This window comes from Bufo bufo, chromosome 3 (assembly GCF_905171765.1).
Source record: "Bufo bufo chromosome 3, aBufBuf1.1, whole genome shotgun sequence".
In the NCBI taxonomy this organism is placed as follows: Eukaryota; Metazoa; Chordata; class Amphibia; order Anura; family Bufonidae; genus Bufo; species Bufo bufo.
In genome coordinates, this window is record NC_053391.1 from 605597093 (window position 1) to 605615294 (window position 18202).

Below are 18202 nucleotides of genomic sequence, written 5' to 3' on the forward strand. Positions count from 1 at the left end.
GCAGTTCTATGCCAGCGGACTGCACTTGAAGTGGATAACCAGCCTTTACTAAGTGATGGCCTATCTTTAGGATAAGCCATCACTAGCTGATTAGTGGGGTCTAAGGTTCTGCGCCCTTGTCGATCAGCTGTTTGGCTGTAGCTCCATCTCTGGAACTGCAGAGTCCTCGTCAACCTTGTGGTGGAGGGAGCCTATTATTACAGCGTTGCTCTGATTGACTTTAATGCGAACAGCGCTTTACTAACGAACATTCTCCACCACAGGACCACAGTGTGTAGTTCCCGCACCAACTTCTGATAACTGAACTACACCCAAACAGGTGATACACAGGCGGTTGTGGGGTGTTGGACCCTACCGACCGCCCCACTTCCCAATCAGCTAGTGACAGCCTATTCTGAGCATAGGTTATCACTAGTGTTGACTGAACCTGAACTGTAAAGTTCGGGTCCGTACAGCATTTTGCGAGTTCGGTTACCCAGACCCAAACCCAAACTTTGCTGGAAAAGTTTGGGTTCGAGTTCAGTGTTCGGGCATTTAATAAAGCTTTTGAAAGGCTGCAGCCAATCAACAAGCTTTTAAGCTGTGGGCTCTTAGAAGCCATCACATCCATGCCTTGTAATGGCATGGCTGTGATTGGCCGGTGCATCATGTGACCCAGCCTCTATTCAAGCTGGATCATGTGTAGCACCGCCCATCAGCTCTGAGTAGTGCAGGGACAGAAAGCAGGCAGCTGAAGTGAGGGACAGTGTTAGGAATCTGGCTATTTGTTTTGTGGGTGACCTATAATGATTTTTTGTGGGTGCAATACAACAGCTTTGCACCCCTGACACAGAAATATAATGATAAATAATTCTGTTAATTCTGTGGGTGGCCTATAGAAATTTATTGTGTGTGCAATGCACCATCATTGTACCCCTGACACAGAAATATAATAATTCATCTGGCTGTTAATTCTGTGGGTGACCTATGGTGATTTTTTGCGGGTGCAATGCACAATTTTTGTACCCCTGACACAAAAATATAATAGTTAATCCGTCTGTTAGTTCGGTGGGTGACATATACCTATTTTTGGTGTGAGATACACGTTTACTTTATAAGTGACAGGGAAATTAACATAGTTAATCTGACTGTTAGTTCGGACGGTGACATATACCCATTTCTGGTGTGAGATACACGTGCACCGCATATATGACAGGGAAATTAATATAGTTAATCGGTCTGTTAGTTCAATGAATGACATATACCCATTTTTGGTGTGAGGTACACCTGCACGGCATACGTGACAGGGGAATTAATATACTTAATCAGTCGGTTAGTTCGGCCGGTGACATATACCCATTTTTGGTGTGAGATACACGTGCACTGCATATGTGACAGGGAAATTAATATAGTTAATCCGTCTGTTAGTTCAGTGGGTGACATTTTCACATTTTTGGTGTGAGGTACACGTGCTCTGCATATGTGACAGGGAAATCAATATAGTTAATCTGACTGTTAGTTCGCCGGTGACATATACCCATTTTTGGTGTGAGATACACGTGCACTTTATACGTGACAGGGAAATTAATATAGTTAATCTGACTTTTGGTTTGGCCAGTGAAATATACCCATTTTTGGTGTAAGATATACGTGCACTGCATATGTGACAGGGAAATTAATATAGTTAATCTGTCTGTTAGTTCGGTGGGTGATATATTCCCATTTTTGGTGTGAGATACATGTGCACTTTAAACGTGACAGGGAAATTAATATAGTTAATCTGACTGTTAGTTCGGCCAGTAACATACACCCATTTTTGGCGTGAGATACACGTGCACTGCATATGTGCCAGGTAAATTAATATAGTTAATCTGTCTGTTAGTTCGGTGGGTGACCTCAAAGAATGAGGAGAGCGTTAAATAAGGGACGTGGACCTGGTCGGGTTGCTGCTGGTGGAGCTCCTATTGCAGAAAGAGGACGTTATCGATCTGTGCCAGCTACACCCCCAAATGAAACACCTTCCTCAGGTGCACGTAGGCGACAGGACGTTCAGCGTAATTTTGTAGACCCGAAGACCGGTGTACGAATGGTGAGGCCAGAACAAGTACAGGCGATAGTAGATTAGATAGCTGACAGTGCCTCCAGTTTCTTCACATTGTTCCCCTCCCAGTCCCCTGCTGAAACCGCAGAATTGGCACCTGCAGCCCATGGGCATCTGTCATTCACCTCACCCCCTTGCAAATCAGCCAAGCAGTCTGAGCCCCAAGTCATGCAGAAGTCTCTTATGCTTTTTGATGACTCTGCTGGCGGGGTTTCCATTGGCCATCCACCTAGCTCTGCCCCAGAAGTGGAAGAGATTGAGTGCACTGATGCACAACCACTTATGTGTCAGGATGTGGACATGGGAGGACCACTTCAGCACGTCTCTGATGATGATGACAAAACACAGGTGCTAACTGCTGCGGCTTTATGCCGTGTGTAGACCGGCAAGGAGGGCAGGGGTGATGAGTGTGTGGAAGATGATGTGGAGGATGATGAGGTCCTAAACCCCACATCAAATCAAGGTCATGCAAGTCACAGAGCGCCAGCCGCACAGCAAAAGAGGGAGCAGGGTGCAAAAGCAGAGTGGCCGTCCCCTAGCCAGTATGCCTGCTACTGCCCACCACACCCAGGACTGAGCACACCAAAGCCAGCTTCAAGGAGTTCCCAGGCGTAGCAGTTCTTCAGACAAAGTGCTAACGACAAGACGCGAGTGCTTTGCATGCTGTCTAATCAGAGCCTGAAGCGAGGCACACATGTTCTGAACCTGAGCACCACCTGCATGACTAGGCATCTAAATGCAAAGCACGAGCTGCAGTGGAGTAGTGGTGAGCGGGAGGTGCCATATTCGATTTCGACGAAATTTGTGAATATTCGCTTGAATATTCGTCTCATATTTGTCGAAATCGAATATTCGTCATTATTCTAGTTATCGCGATTAATATTTGATTTAAATAATCGCATATTGCAATTTTAACTTAAGGTAACTTTCCTATTGGTTTGATATATAGAATTAGCGAAGATGCCGAATATGACGAATGTATTCGTCATATTCCTTAAAACGAAGATAACAAAGTATTCTCCATCTTCGTTTTAGCTCCATATTCGTCAACTTCGCTAATTCTAGCAATCAAATAGGAAGGTTGACTATAGAGACAGCTGTGTTTAATTCGCTATGCGATTATATTACTTTGCTTTTTTTTAAAAATAAATAGAATAATTATAATAATTATCAAGTATTATAATTATTTTATTTATAAAAAAAAAAAGCAAAGTAATATTATCGCTTAGCGAATTAAAAACTTAGCTGTCTCTAGTCAACTTTCCTATTTGATTGCTAGATTTAGCGAAGTTGAAGAATATGGAGCTAAAACGAAGATGGAGAATACTTTGTTATCTTCGTTTTGAGGAATATGACGAATACATTCGTCATATTCGTCATCTTCGCTAATTCTACCAATCCAACCATAGTAAACCAGGTCTAAGTTGAAATCGCAATGCGATTACTTCAAGTTATATTAATCAAATTGCGATTTCAACTTAGCACTGCTATATTCCATATTCGTTAACTTCGTTAATTCTAGCAAGCTGACCCATTAGAAACACAGCTCTAAGTCGAAATCGCAATGTGATTAATATAACTTGAAGTAATCGCATTGCGATTTCAACTTAGAGCTGTGTTTCTAATGGGTCAGCTTGCTAGAATTAACAAAGTTAACGAATATGGAATATAGCAGTGCTAAGTTGAAATCGCAATTCGATTAATATAACTTGAAGTAACCGCATTGCGATTTCAACTTAGACCTGGTTTACTATGGTTGGCTTGGTAGAATTAGCGGAGATGATGAATATGACGAATGTATTCGTCATATTCCACAAAACGAAGATAAAGTATTCTCCATCTTCGTTTTAGCTCCATATTCGTCAACTTTGCTAATTCTAGCAATCAAATAGGAAAGTTGACTAGAGACAGCTAAGTTTTAAATTCGCTATGCAATAATATTACTTTGCTTTTTTTTTTTATAAATAAAACAATTATAATACTTGATAATTATTATAATTATTCTATTTATTAAAAAAAAAAAGCAAAGTAATATAATCGCATAGCGAATTAAACACAGCTGTCTCTATAGTCAACTTTCCTATTTGATTGCTAGAATTAGCAAAGTTGACGAATATGGAGCTAAAACGAAGATGGAGAATACTTCGTTATCTTCGTTTTGGAATATGACGAATACATTAGTCATAATCGTCGTCTTCGCTAATTCTACCAAGCCAACCATAGTAAACCAGGTCTAAGTTGAAATTGCAATGCGATTACTTCAAGTTGTATTAATCGCATTGCGATTTTAACTTAATTTTCACATCCGACAGTACATTCTAGTATGGAGGCGTTCCCATGGTTATGGGGACGCTCCATGAGCACGGAAGTCGGCAGAAGCGGCAACGGGCACTGACTGGAGCAGCCAGGAATCCTCAGGACAGGTAAGAAGTACTTTTGGGAAGTGGGAAAGAAAAAATATTCGCGAATTAGCGAAGTGCTGATATTCGCTAAAAAAATTTGCTATTCGAATATTCGCGCTCAACACTACAGTGGAGTACACACCTAAAAAAACATAAAAGATTTCGGGCTCCTCTTGCTCCCTCTTCTTTTCTGGTTTCTTCCTCCCCCATTGAAATGACAGTGGCACCTGCCACCTCGCAAACAGATGATGTGGCAGAAACACCACCACCTCCACCACCGTCACCCAGTATGTTCACACTTTCCCATGGAAGCATTCAGCTGTTTATCCCCCAAACACTGGAGAGAAAGAGGAAGTAACCCTCTACTCACCCGCGATCCCTGGCCCTGAATGCCAGCATTTCAAAATTCCTGGCCTTTAAAATGCTGTCATTCCATCTGGTAGAGACAAAGACTTTTAAAAACCTTATGGTGGTGGCTGTCCCACAGAACGTGGTTCCCAGCCTCCAACACTTTTCCAGGTGAGCCATCCCTGCCCTGCACAACCAAGTGGCGGACAAAATCAGGTGTGCACTGCGCAATGCCATCTGTGGCCAGATCCACCTAACTACCGATACGTGGACCAGTAAGCACGGGCAGGGACGTTATATCTCCCTAACTGCACACTGGGTAAATGCGGTGGCGGCTGGGCCTGAGGCAGATAGCAGTTTAGCACATGTCCTACCGCCACTGAGGATTGCAGGACATTTCTCGTTGCCTCCTGTTGCCTCCTACTCCACTTCCTCCTCTACCGCCTTCTCATCCGGTCAACGTAACACCTTCACCACCAACTTCAGCACAGCCAGGGGGAAACGACAGCAGGCTGTTTTGAAACTCATCTGTTTGGGGGGAAAAACCCACACCGCGCAGGAGCTGTGGACGGGCATGGAACAACAGACTGATGAGTGGTTGGTGCCACTGAGCCTCAAGCCTGGCCTGGTGGTGTGCGATAACAAGTGAAATCTCGTAGCAGCTCTGGGGCTAGCTGGTTTGACGCACATCCCTTGCCTGGCGCATGTGCTGAATTTGGTGGTGCAGGGGTTCCTGAAAAATGACCCCGATATGTCAGAGCTGCTGCAGAAAGTGTGGGCTGTCTGTGCGCGACTTCTCTGTTCTCTGCGACGTACCCTTGCACATGCTGGAGAGACTGTGCGAACAGCAGCAGGTGATAGTGGAGTTTCATCTACAGCACGCACGGGTTGAGTTGCTCTGCGGAACAGCACCACTTCACCACCTCCTTGCGGGACATGTGTGCAGTGTTGCACTGTTTCGAGTACTCCACCAACATGGCCAGTGCCGATGACGCAGTCCTCAGCGTTACTATCCTACTTCTATATGTCCTTGAAAAAACACTTCAGGCGATGATGGAAGAGGATGTGGCACAGGGGGAAGAGGAGGAGGAAGAGGGATAATTTCCACGGTTATCAGGCCAGTCATTCACAAGTGGCTTGGAGGGTGGGTTCCTGCACCAACAAAGGCCAGGTACACAACTGTCCAGCCAGGGCACAGTTCTGCAGGAGAAGGAGGATGATGATGAGGAGGAACCGTGTTCACAGCAGGGTGGCACCCAAAGCAGCTTATGGGCATCAACGGAGCGTGGCTGGGGGGATACAGAGGACACAGATGATACACCTCCCACAGAGGACAGTTTGTCGTTGCCTCTGGGCAGCCTGGCACACATGACTGGGTTATTGGGTATTTGCCAGGGCCTGCTGACCCAACCTAATAAAAAATACCTTACCCCCCAACCACCTCTTACCCTAAATGAATACTCACAGTCTGGGTTGGATTAAATCGGCCACAGCAGCCGTTTATTAATAAAATAAATAATTAAATACATAACATATATAAATATATAAATATAACAATAACATTGCCAATACCCCCTGACGAGGGAGTCATAGAAGCCCTAATTTCTAACATATATGTATCAAAACACGCCAACCCGGCACTTTCATCTTGCCTCCAGCCGCAAAAATCCAGCTCAGAGACACCAACTGATGGACGCCTATCTGAATGAACCAAAATGCCCCAACAATGAGAGTCCAGCCCCCCTCCTGGGGGCCCTCCCATTTTCCACACCATCCAAAACCACCAGCTTCTATGACCTTCCCCCGCCAACGACGCGCGGCTTGACTCCTCCACATACCTAGCGCCCTTTCAATGCCACCCTGCAGGCCCAAGGACCACAAATCAAACCCCACCGCGTTCAAATGAACCCAATCAGCCCTCCAAAATCCTCCAGTACCCGCTTCCAACTCCATGTGCCTCACCACCACTGCCCCATTCCTGGCCGCAAACTTACCCACCGCCCTGTTCACCTTTACCCGTGCCTTATTCACCCTCTCAAATGACCTGGCCTCCCTCCATGTCTGCCTATACACCATATCCAACCAAACAGTCATCATCCCGGGGAACAACGACCACAACCGAAACAAGTCGAATTTGATATCCTTGATCAATTCCCGACAAGTACTCACGCCCAAGTCATTGCCCCCCACATGCAGCACCAGAATATCCGGGGACCGATCTAGCCTCGCATGCCTATGCACCTCCTCCATCACACTCCCCCACAACATCCCTCTACGCCCAATCCATCTCACCACTGCCTCCCCCCTGCTGATCCCCAACTGCCGTCCGTTGGGTCGCACATCAGCCCGCAAGGCCCCCCAGAAAACAAAAGAATGTCCCAGGATCCAGACTAACGCCAGCTCACCACCTGCAACAAGAAGAGACGAAAATAAAACACAGCAAAATTCGGCACCCCACACAGACTCACAAAGCCCCTAAACGCACGTATGACTTGAAACGCACCGACTCCCACCGCCCAATCTTCTTATCACCTCATCCCCCAGCCCCAACCTCGCCGCCTCCGTCGCCGCCCCAATACAAAAGGAATGACCTGTAAAGCCTCTGGAGTCCATTCCCAACGCTGCCATACACTTCTTGAATACAGCCACAAACTGGAATCTTGACAAAAACGAACCATCCACGTGTCTCAACAAAGGACCCTCCACCTCCCAGCAAATCCCCGCCCTATACTACCTCAAACAACTGACTGGACAAACTAAGCACCCCGCTACCGCATACGTCTTGGATACCCTAATCCGTACCACCACCCTATCCTCATACAGATCCACATCCTCACTCCCCAAAAACCACCCGCACTAACTACACTCTTACTCACCAATTCCCCCAGCCGAAAGCCCCAAAAAAGGCCAACGAAAAAGCCAGTCTAAATAAGCGAACTTCACTAGCCGATCTACAAACTGACTCCACACAAACCCCCACTCTCAACAGTAAATCAAAAGAAAACAGGCCTCCCTACCGTCCGCCAACCGACCCCCTCATCGAAAAACCCTTCAGCACCTGTTTCAACCAAAAAGGATTTAGTAACATCCGGAAGGCCCCCTCAATCGAAACCAAAAACCAAACCCGCCAAACAGCGGTTAACCCTCGCCACCGACCACCTTCTTCCACGATGTGCCCAAAAACAATACCACGGACCTCCCCGCCATCAACCCCAACCCCCAGGACTCTCACACCACTGCTCCCAGGATCGCCCACGCCTTACCATAGTCCGACCTAGGTACCCTCACTCAACGACCTCCTAAACAAACCCGTTATAGTACCTCCTAGAGATCCCAGAGCCAAACCGGGCACTCCAACCCCTCCTCCTCCGCCTCCGGCGCCAGCTGACGAAAACGCTCCCAACTGCAAACGAGAAAGAGAAATCAGCCATTATGTTATCAACACCTGGCACATGCACCGCCACAACCCACGTGTTCAGAGGCAAACACATCAGCACTAAGTGCTGCAACAGCCTAACCACAGGAGGTGAAGACGCCGTAAGACTATTAACCGCCTGCACAACACCCAAGTTATCGCAATGCCACCTCACCTTCCTGTCCCTGAACTTATCACCCCACAGCACCACCGCCAGCACTATAGGGAACAATTCGAGCAACGCCACGTTCCTCACCCAACCCCTCTCAAACCATCCCTCCGGCCATTTACCCGCGCACCACTGTCCGTCACAATACACCCCAAAACCCACCCCCCCAGCTGCGTCCGAGAACAATTCACAACTCTCTACACCTCCCGCATGACCAACGCCCTTACCGATAAAACTGCCCCAAAAACCATCCCAAAACCACAAATCTTTCCTCAAATCCTTACCCAGCCGAATAAAATGGTGACCCGACACCACACCTGCAGTCGCCGCCGCCAATCTCCTACAAAATATCCGGCTCATCGGAATGATCCTACAAGCAAAATTCAACTTCCCCAATCAAAGATTGCATTCCTTTAAACAAATCTTCGGCCCTCCCCTCGCCGACCGCACCGCGGCCCTCAAATCAACCAGTTTGTCCACAGGTAACCTACACTCCATCCGAACCGTATCCAGCACTATACCTAAAAAACATAACTCCGTAGTGGGACCGACCGTCTTCTCCGCCGACAATGGCACCCCAAAAGATCCAAACACAGACTGCAACGACGCCAACAACAACCCACACACCCTGGAATCCGCCGGACCCAAACACAGGAAGTCATCCAAATAATGAATGAGCGACTGACACCCCGCCACATCCTTCACTACCCATTCCAAAAATGAGCTAAACCTCTCAAAATACATGCAAGAGACAGAACACCCCATTGGCAAACACCTGTCAACAAAATAACACTCGTCCAAACAACAACCCAACAAACGTAAACTATCTGGATGAACTGGCAAAAGACGAAACGCCGCCTCAATGTCCGCCTTCGCCAACCAGGGTGTACCCGGCCCCCAACTTCCTAACCCAACCAACCGCCGTGTCAAAGGATGTATAAACAACCGGACACAAGTCCGGATCAATCCCATCATTCACTGATGACCCCCTCGGGAATGACAAGTGGTGAATCAGCCAGAAAGCATTCGGCTCCTTCTTCGGAACCACCCAGCGGAGAAACCACCAAGTCCCCCGATAGGGTAAACTCCTCAAAAGGCCCATACATCCTCCCCAAACTCACCTCCTTAGCTAGCTTCTGAGTCACCACCTCCGGGTGCATCAAAGCCGACCTCAAATTCTTACACCTCCCACCTCCCGCTTCCGCAGGACAAGATGGAATCACAAACCCTTCTTCAAATCCCTTCCGCAAAAACTCTGCCCCTACCCCTTCCGGGTACCTACTTAAATACTGTCCCATCGCGCCCACCCGCACCGGAGTCCGCCCCTTTTCCAAACGCCTCCCCACCCCTTGACCTAGGCCCCCGGAAGCAACGACTGGCCCCGTGACTTCCCCCACACCCCGAGCATTCGTGCTTAAACTTTTGCCCGAACTTACAACTCCCCTCATTGAATAAAAAGCACAAGCCCTTGGCCGAGGCTGCAGCAAAACTTGACTGCCCTGCCCCACCCCCCCACCCCCCTGCTCTGGCCGAAAAGACTGCCCCTGTCTCCCTGCCCCCATCACCCTCATCCACAGCCCTATGTCTTTATGGTCCCACCGCATACTGGAGCGGACCGCCTTCCTCTGACAAAACTGCTCGTCACACCGCAACCACCCATATCCCCCATAAACCCGATAAGCCTCCCCTATCGCGTCCATGTAACAAAACAGAGGCGAACAACTATCCGGCGCCTTCTCCCCAATCACACTCGCCAAAATAGCAAACGCCTGGAGCCAATTACTAAAGGTACGGGGGATAAGCCTATAACGCCTCTTCTCCTCCTCCTCCTTTTTACCCAAATCCTTGCTAACCACATCCAAATTAAAGCGCTCCAATGGGAGAAGTGAAAAAATTTCCACATACTCCCCCTTCCAAATCCATTCCCTCACTTCTTGTTTCAAATGCGCCCCCAAAGGGCCCTCAAAGCAAACATACACCTCACCCCTCGCCGCATCGTCCACCCTCGGCCTATCCTCCTCACCACCCACCTGAGTTTGCACCAAAACCCCCCCCCCACACCTGCCCCACTCGATACCCCCCCGGGGCCCCCCCCCCCCCCCCCCCCCCCGACGCCTGCCCAGATCCACCCGCCACCGCCTCGCCCCCATTGCCTCTCCCCACCCCCCAAGCTTGTAAAGGCCCTGCCCCGCCGTGCCCCATACCAGCCAACCTGCACAGCAACCGCCCCAAACCACCAATTAAGTCGGACTGACCGCGCCCGCCCCCTCTTATAACCTATGCCCTCTCCACTCCAACTCCCGCCCACCTAACTCCTCTTAACCCTTCCTCGCCCGGCCCTGGCCCCAAAACCCCTCATGTAGGCCTACCTCCAGCGTCCGGCCTTTCTTGAGTGACTACATGCTGCAGTGCCTGCGCAACGACCGCCGAGTTGCCCACAATCTAACCAGTGCTGAATTACTGGGTGGCCACCCTGCTGGATCCCGCTACAAGGACAACGTTCTGTCCTTAATTCCGTCACTGGAGCATGATCGGAAGATACGCGAGTACAAGCGCATGCTGGTAGACCCGCTGCTGATGGCATTCACACCTGACAGCGGGGGCTCAGTGTAAGCATAAGGCAAAGGCAGAGGAGGAGGAGGAAGAAGTCGCCAATGCAGCTGGGGCACCGCCAGCACCTCAGAAGGGAGGGATAGCATGGCCGAAATGTGGAAAAGCTTTGTCAGCACGCCACAACAACCAGCACCACCAGCTGATACGGAACGTCTTAGCTGGAGGAAGCATATCACCAACATGGTGGAACAGTACATGTGCACATGCCTACACGTACTGACTGATGGGTCTGCCCTATTCAACTTCTGGGTCTCCAAATTGGGCACATGGCCTGAGCTTGCCCTTTACGCCTTGTAGGTGCTGGCCTGCCCTGCAGCAAGTGTATTGTCCGAACGTGTGTTTAGCACAGCAAGGAGGGTAATCACAGACAAGCGCAGTTGCCGGTCCACAGCCAACGTGGACAAGCTCACGTTCATTAAAATGAACCAGGCATGGATCCCACAGGACTTGTCCATACCTTGTGCTGAGTAGACAAGTATACCGTCCGCATCCAGCCATTGTTATACTGCAGCACACTTTCTCTTTGCATTCTCTTTCACAATGTTTTGGGGTCTTTCCAAATTTGTAAAAAAAAAAAAAAAAGGAAAAAACAACAAAAATAGTGTTGGCTGCCTCCTCCTCCTCCACCGCCGCATCAACCTACACCGCCCAGCTGCAGCACAGTATCTGATGAAGGCCTGCGAGCCGAAAACGTTCACACACTGCCATTTAACTATATGTACCAAGCAAACTGAGAAATAAAGGACAAACTCAAAGAAACAGAATTCTGCTGTGATTTATATTTATATAGTGAAATATTGCGGTGGGGCACAAACATTCTAGTTCATGTATTGCAGTTGCAATACAACACCAGCAAAGTGAATGAGATTAGGCAAATCTCATGTACACTTTGATTTTTTCTTCCGTGTGGAAACTCACCTGCTGTGTGGATTTTGAAATCTGCAGCATGTCAATTGTTTGTGCCATTCCCGCACCTTATGTAGAGCGGTTTTCCCAATAGACTTAAAAGGGGTTGTTAAACAAAAAATCTGCATCAAAAACCACATAAAAAAACACTATAAATAGTGTGGATTTACTGTATGTGCATTTTTTTATGTTTTTTTTTGTGTGGATTTCATGAGATTTTCTACATACAAATCTGCTCTATGTTGGCACAGAAAGGTACAGTGTGGACATGTGGAACTCTATGGGCACAGCAATGTAAGTCATAATTCTCATCTGATTTCTGTCACGTGCTGGGGGTCCAAGTCAGACATCATACGAGCAGGTCACAGGCAAACAAAACAGACAAACAGAAAAGCAGGTAAACAGAAGTGGTAACGAAACCAGGAACCAAGTGCACCGGCGACCACAGCAAAACCTGGAGGGCGGAGCCAGTGAGCCTCGTACTTCACAGAGCCCCGGATGGTGGGGATGACTGGGGCGAGGGTTCACTGGTCACACCTCCAGGAAGGCCCCGGTACACTTGGCCCCTACCTGCCAGGAACAGGCTGGTGGAACCTCCAGTGGAACAGACAACAAAACCAGAGGAACACACAAGTTAGCGATTCCCCCTTCGGGGAAGCCAGGAACCCCCTTCCAAAGGAGACATGAACAAACATACAGAGCATAAGCAGAAAACAGATGCAGTTACGCAGTGCTAGGCGCTCAGATGCAGATCTGCTCTGCTAGGCGAAAACATGGAACAGAACAGGAACAAATAACATCATACAGAGCAGGAACAGATCAGAACAGGACATATCAAATACACCAGAAAAGAGAAGATACAGACAGAGACTAACAATGCAAAACCAGGCGACACCACGCAGAAGGGTAACTGAAAACCCCCAGGAACAGAAGCGAGGTGCAACCTAGCAGCAGCAGACAGGACTCAGGACAGACTGACAAAGACTGACCCCCAGACACCCAGCTCACAGGACTATATAGCTAGGTAACGAGGCACCTGGGAAGACACACCCAGGCACAGCAGACAGGGGAAGTTAACCCCATCAGAATCGGAGCACAGACAGACACACAGAAACAGAACCGGACGTTGCCCCTGGCAACCAGCATACACTGATACAGAACTGGGTGTTGCCCTTGGCAACCAGGATACACTGAACAGAATACAGATACAGTCAAAAGGGTACACACATGGGCAGGTTCACTCTGGATACTGCAGCCAGCACGCAGCCCCTAGCAACCAGCCTGCAAAGGAGGCAACCTGCAGCCAGTATGCTAGGGAGCCTAGAGCCAGCCTGCGCGGCAACACACGTCACGGTGAACCACACCGTGACAATTTCTGGATCAGGACATCCGGTTAGGCGAGAATTGTGGCCTAATCATCACATTCTTTTTGCTGAGCAAGTTCTATGGCCCCAGCAGAGCCCTTATCTCAATAACATTGAGTCTGTCTGGGATTAAATGAAGAATCAGAAAGACCTGAGTATCTTCTTCAAGATGTTTGGAACAGCCTCCCTGCCGAATTTCTTCGACAACTGTGTGCAAGTATACCTAGAAATATCGATGCTGTTTTGAAGTCAAAGACTACATTCACGTGACAGTGAAGAACGGCTGTGTGAATGGCTGCTTTTATAACTACTGTAACTTGGCTGTTTTCAGAACCAATTGAAGTCAATGGGGCGTCAAAAAATAGGACATGTGCTATTTTTGGCCATTTTCACAGCCAGTCGGACCCCCTGGAAATCAATGGGGCAGTTTTTAACAGCCGTTTAGACAGGAAAGCACCCGTCTAACGGTTGTTAAAAATGGGTACACTAGTGAAAAATGGCATTCTAGGGGTTAGAATAAGGCTATATTCACACCACCATGTTATGTATTGTGGTCCGCAAATTGTGGATCTGCAAAACGCAGATACCGGCCGTATGCATTCTGTATTTTGCGGAACACTCCGGGCTGGTGCTATATAGAAAACATCTATTTTTGTGCGGACTTGCTTTATATTTTTGCAAGGCCGCAGAAGAGAACTACGAATGCGGACAGCACACTGTGTGCTGTCTGCATCTTCTGCGGCCACCTTAAAATGAATGGGTCCACACTCGTTCCGCAAAATTGTGGGAACGGATGCGGACCCATTCATACAGTCATGTGAATGTACCTTAAAACTAACGGAAGCTCATGGGTGACGTCATAATACTAGAAGCGCATCAAGGAAGGAGCGATTGCCCCTGAGCATGCAAGTGGATGAGGTAATATTTTTTTAACATAAGCAGAACTGTGGGGCACTAGAGTAGACATTATTAGTACTGGGAACCATTAATGGGAACATTCATTATACTGGGAGCCACTAATGGGGTGCATTAATGAGGCATTCGTTATACTGGAGGGGCACTATGGGGGCCACTATTCATACTGGGGGGCACTATGGAGCCATTTCATGTCCAGGGGGCACTAAAAGGGGCATTATGTAGACTGTAAGGGCACTGCAAGGGTTAGAATGTTAAAAAACCAAAGAAATTAAACCACTTTTAATGGCCATATGGATGCAAAATGGCTGTAAAAAAACTGACAGATGACCAGAAAATGGATGCACACATGGGTGCAAATGGCCATGAAAAACTAACAGTTTTTCCCTTTTTTAATGGCCATTTTCTTTTCACTGTTGTTTGAATTTATCAGAGTGGTCACACCAAATATTGATTGGATTTACATATCACTTTTCTTCATTCCCTTTCATTTTGTTAGTTGATAAAATTAAACTATTAGTAATTCTATTTTTGAAAGCATTATATGCTGCATGTACACTGCTCAAAAAAATAAAGGGAACACAAAAATAACACATCCTAGATCTGAATTAATTAAATATTCTTCTGAAATACTTTGTTCTTTACATAGTTGAATGTGCTGACAACAAAAATCACACAAAAATAAAAAAATGGAAATCAAATTTTTTAACCCATGGGAAGTCTGGATTTGGAGTCACACTCAAAAATTAAAGTGGAAAAAACACACTACAGGCTGATCCAACTTTGATTGTAATGTCCTTAAAACAAGTCAAAATGAGGCTCAGTAGTCTGTGTGGCCTCCACGTGCCTGTATGACCTCCCTACAATGCCGGTGCATGCTCCTGATGAGGTGGTGATGGTCTCCTGAGGGATCTCCTCCCAGACCTGGACTAAAGCATCGGCCAACTCCTGGACAGTCTGTGTGTGCAACGTGACGTGGGTGGATAGAGCGAGACATGATGTCCAGGATTGTGCTCAATTGGATTCAGGTCTGGGGAACGGGCGGGCCAGTCCATAGCATCATGCATGTCGGTCTTGGCAAGAACTGCTGACACACTCCAGCCACATGAGGTCAGGCATTGTCTTGCATAGGAGGAACCCAGGGCCAACCGCACCAGCATATGGTCTCACAAGGGGTCTGAGGATCTCATCTCGGTACCTAATGGCAGTCAAGCTACCTCTGGCGAGCACATGAGGGCTGTGCGGCCCTCCAAAGAAATGCCACCCCACACCATTACTGACCCAATGCCAAATCGGTCATGCTGGAGGATGTTGCAGACAGCAGAACGTTCTCCACGGCATCTCCAGACTCTGTCACGTCTGTCACATGTGCTCAGTGTGACCTGCTTTCATCTGTGAAGAGCACAGGGCGCCAGTGGCGAATTTGCCAATCTTGGTGTTCTCTGGCAAATGCCAAACATCCTGCACGGTGTTGGGCTGTAAGCACAACCCCCACCTGTGGACGTCGGGCCCTCATATCACCCTCATGGAGTCTGTTTCTGACCGTTTGAGCAGACACATGCACATTTGTGGCCTGCTGGAGGTCATTTTGCAGGGCTCTGGCAGTGCTCCTCCTGTTCCTCCTTGCACAAAGGCGGAGGTAGCGGTCCTGCTGCTGGGTTGTTGCCTTACTACGGCCTCCTCCGCGTCTCCTGATGTACTGGCCTGTCTCCTGGTAGCGCCTCCATGCTCTGGACACTATGCTGACAGACACAGCAAACCTTCTTGCCACAGCTCGCATTGATGTGCCATCCTGGATAAGCTGCACTACCTGAGCCACTTGTGTGGGTTGTAGACTCCGTCTCATGCTACCACTAGAGTGAAAGCACCACCAGCATTCAAAATTGACCAAAACATCAGCCAGGAAGAATAGGAACTGAGAAGTGGTCTGTGATCACCACCTGCAGAACCACTCCTTTATTGGGGTGTCTTGTTAATTGCCTATAATTTCCACCTGTTGTCTATCCATTTGCACAACAGCATGTGAAATTGATTGTCACTCAGTGTTGCTTCTAAGTGGACACTTTGATTTCACAGAAGTTTGATTGACTTAGAGTATCATTGTGTTGTTAAAGTGTTCCCTTTATTTTTTTGAGCAGTTGTATATATATTTCTTATGCTCATCCTCCTAAGTAAGCTGTTCACTCTTCCGCAATCTGCTGGTCTACCAAGGATTCATTCTTATGTGACAAGCAACGTTCCCTTACTAATGCATTAAGGGTACTCATCATACTCCAGCAGACACAGCATTATTAACGGGTGGGCGAGTCATTTTATTTGTAGAAAATGAAAAGGAATTTCTGGCCAATAGTAAAAATACAAAAAATGGATTAATGGTGTAAAATAATAAAATAACTTACCTTACTGATCCCCCACTGTTCCAGTTCCTGCACTTCCCAGTTTCCCACTAGTTTCTAGTTCTTGGTTCCGCTAAGCAAATTAAATTACCAGAAAAACCATTGCAGCCAGTTATTTTCTGAGTCGTCATTTGCTATATGTCGAAAGGGACAAGGAAGTAGAGACCCAGGGCCGGTTCTAGGTGAAATGGGGCCCTGGGGCGAAAAACAATAAGGCCCCCCCCCCCCCACAAACGACACTTGCTGACTTTAACGCCCCCCCCCCCCTCCATCACTACAGAAATACAGCACCACATACCTCTTACGTCCAGTGACGTCTCCTTTGATGTAGATGTTCTCTGTCCTTGTCTTCTCCTTTCAGACCTTCAGACCAGACCACCATTTTGTTGCCATTTTCCGTCTCTGCAGTTTGACAACCCCAAAATTTTTTTAGTTTACTACTTTCCATTATCCTCCCATCTTATGGACAAATCATCCTACTACCCCCAATACTGTGCCGCTGTGCTCCCCAATACTATACTGCAGAAACAGATAATACCCCTGATAATACTAGTACCACACAGAGCCCCCCATATAAAATACCTCTTCTTTGTGGCCTCAGTAGAGGCCCCCATAGTGCCCCATAATAATGTGCCAATAACAAGTGCCTCTCCCCCCCCCATGTGCCAGTAACAAGTGCCTCTCCATGCCCCCCATGTGCCAGTAACAAGTGCCTCTCCATGCCCCCCATGTGCCAGAGTAACAAGTGCCTCTCCATGCCCCCCATGTGCCAGTAACAAGTGCCAACCCCCCATGTGCCAATAACAAGTGCCTCTCCATGCCCCCCATGTGCCAGTAACAAGTGCCTCTCTTCCCCCCATGTGCCAGTAACAAGTGCCTCTCCTCCCCCCCATGTGCCAGTAACAAGTGCCTCTCCATGCCCCCCATGTGCCAGTAACAAGTGCCTCGCCATGCCCCCCATGTGCCAGAGTAACAAGTGCCTCTCCATGCCCCCATGTGCCAGTAACAAGTGCCAACCCCCCATGTGCCAGTAACAAGTGCCTCTCCATGCCCCCAATGTGCCAGTAACAAGTGCCAAACCCCCCCATGTTCCAGTAACAAGTGCCTCTCTTCCCCCATGTGCCAGTATCAAGTGCCTCCCTCCATGTGCCAGTATCAAGTGCCAACCCCCCATGTGCCAGGATCAAGTGCCAACCCCCATGTGCCAGTATCAAGTGCCAAACCCCTCCATGTGCCAGTACCAAGTGCCAATACCCCCACCCCCATGTGACAGTATCAAGTGCCAACCCCCCAATGTGCCCGTATCAAGTGCCAACCCCCCCCCCCCATGTGCCAGGATCAAGTGCCAAACCCTTCACCCCCATGTGCCAGTATCAAGTGCCTCCCCCATGGGCCAGTATCAAGTGCCACCCCCCCCATGTGCCAGTATCAAGTGCCACCCCCCCATGTGCCAGTATCAAGTGCCACAACCCCACCATGTGCCAGTATCAAGTGCCAAACCCCCCCATGTGCCAGGATCAAGTGCCAAACCCCCCCCATGTGCCGGGATCAAGTGCCAAACCCCATGTGCCAAGATCAAGTGCCAACACCCCCC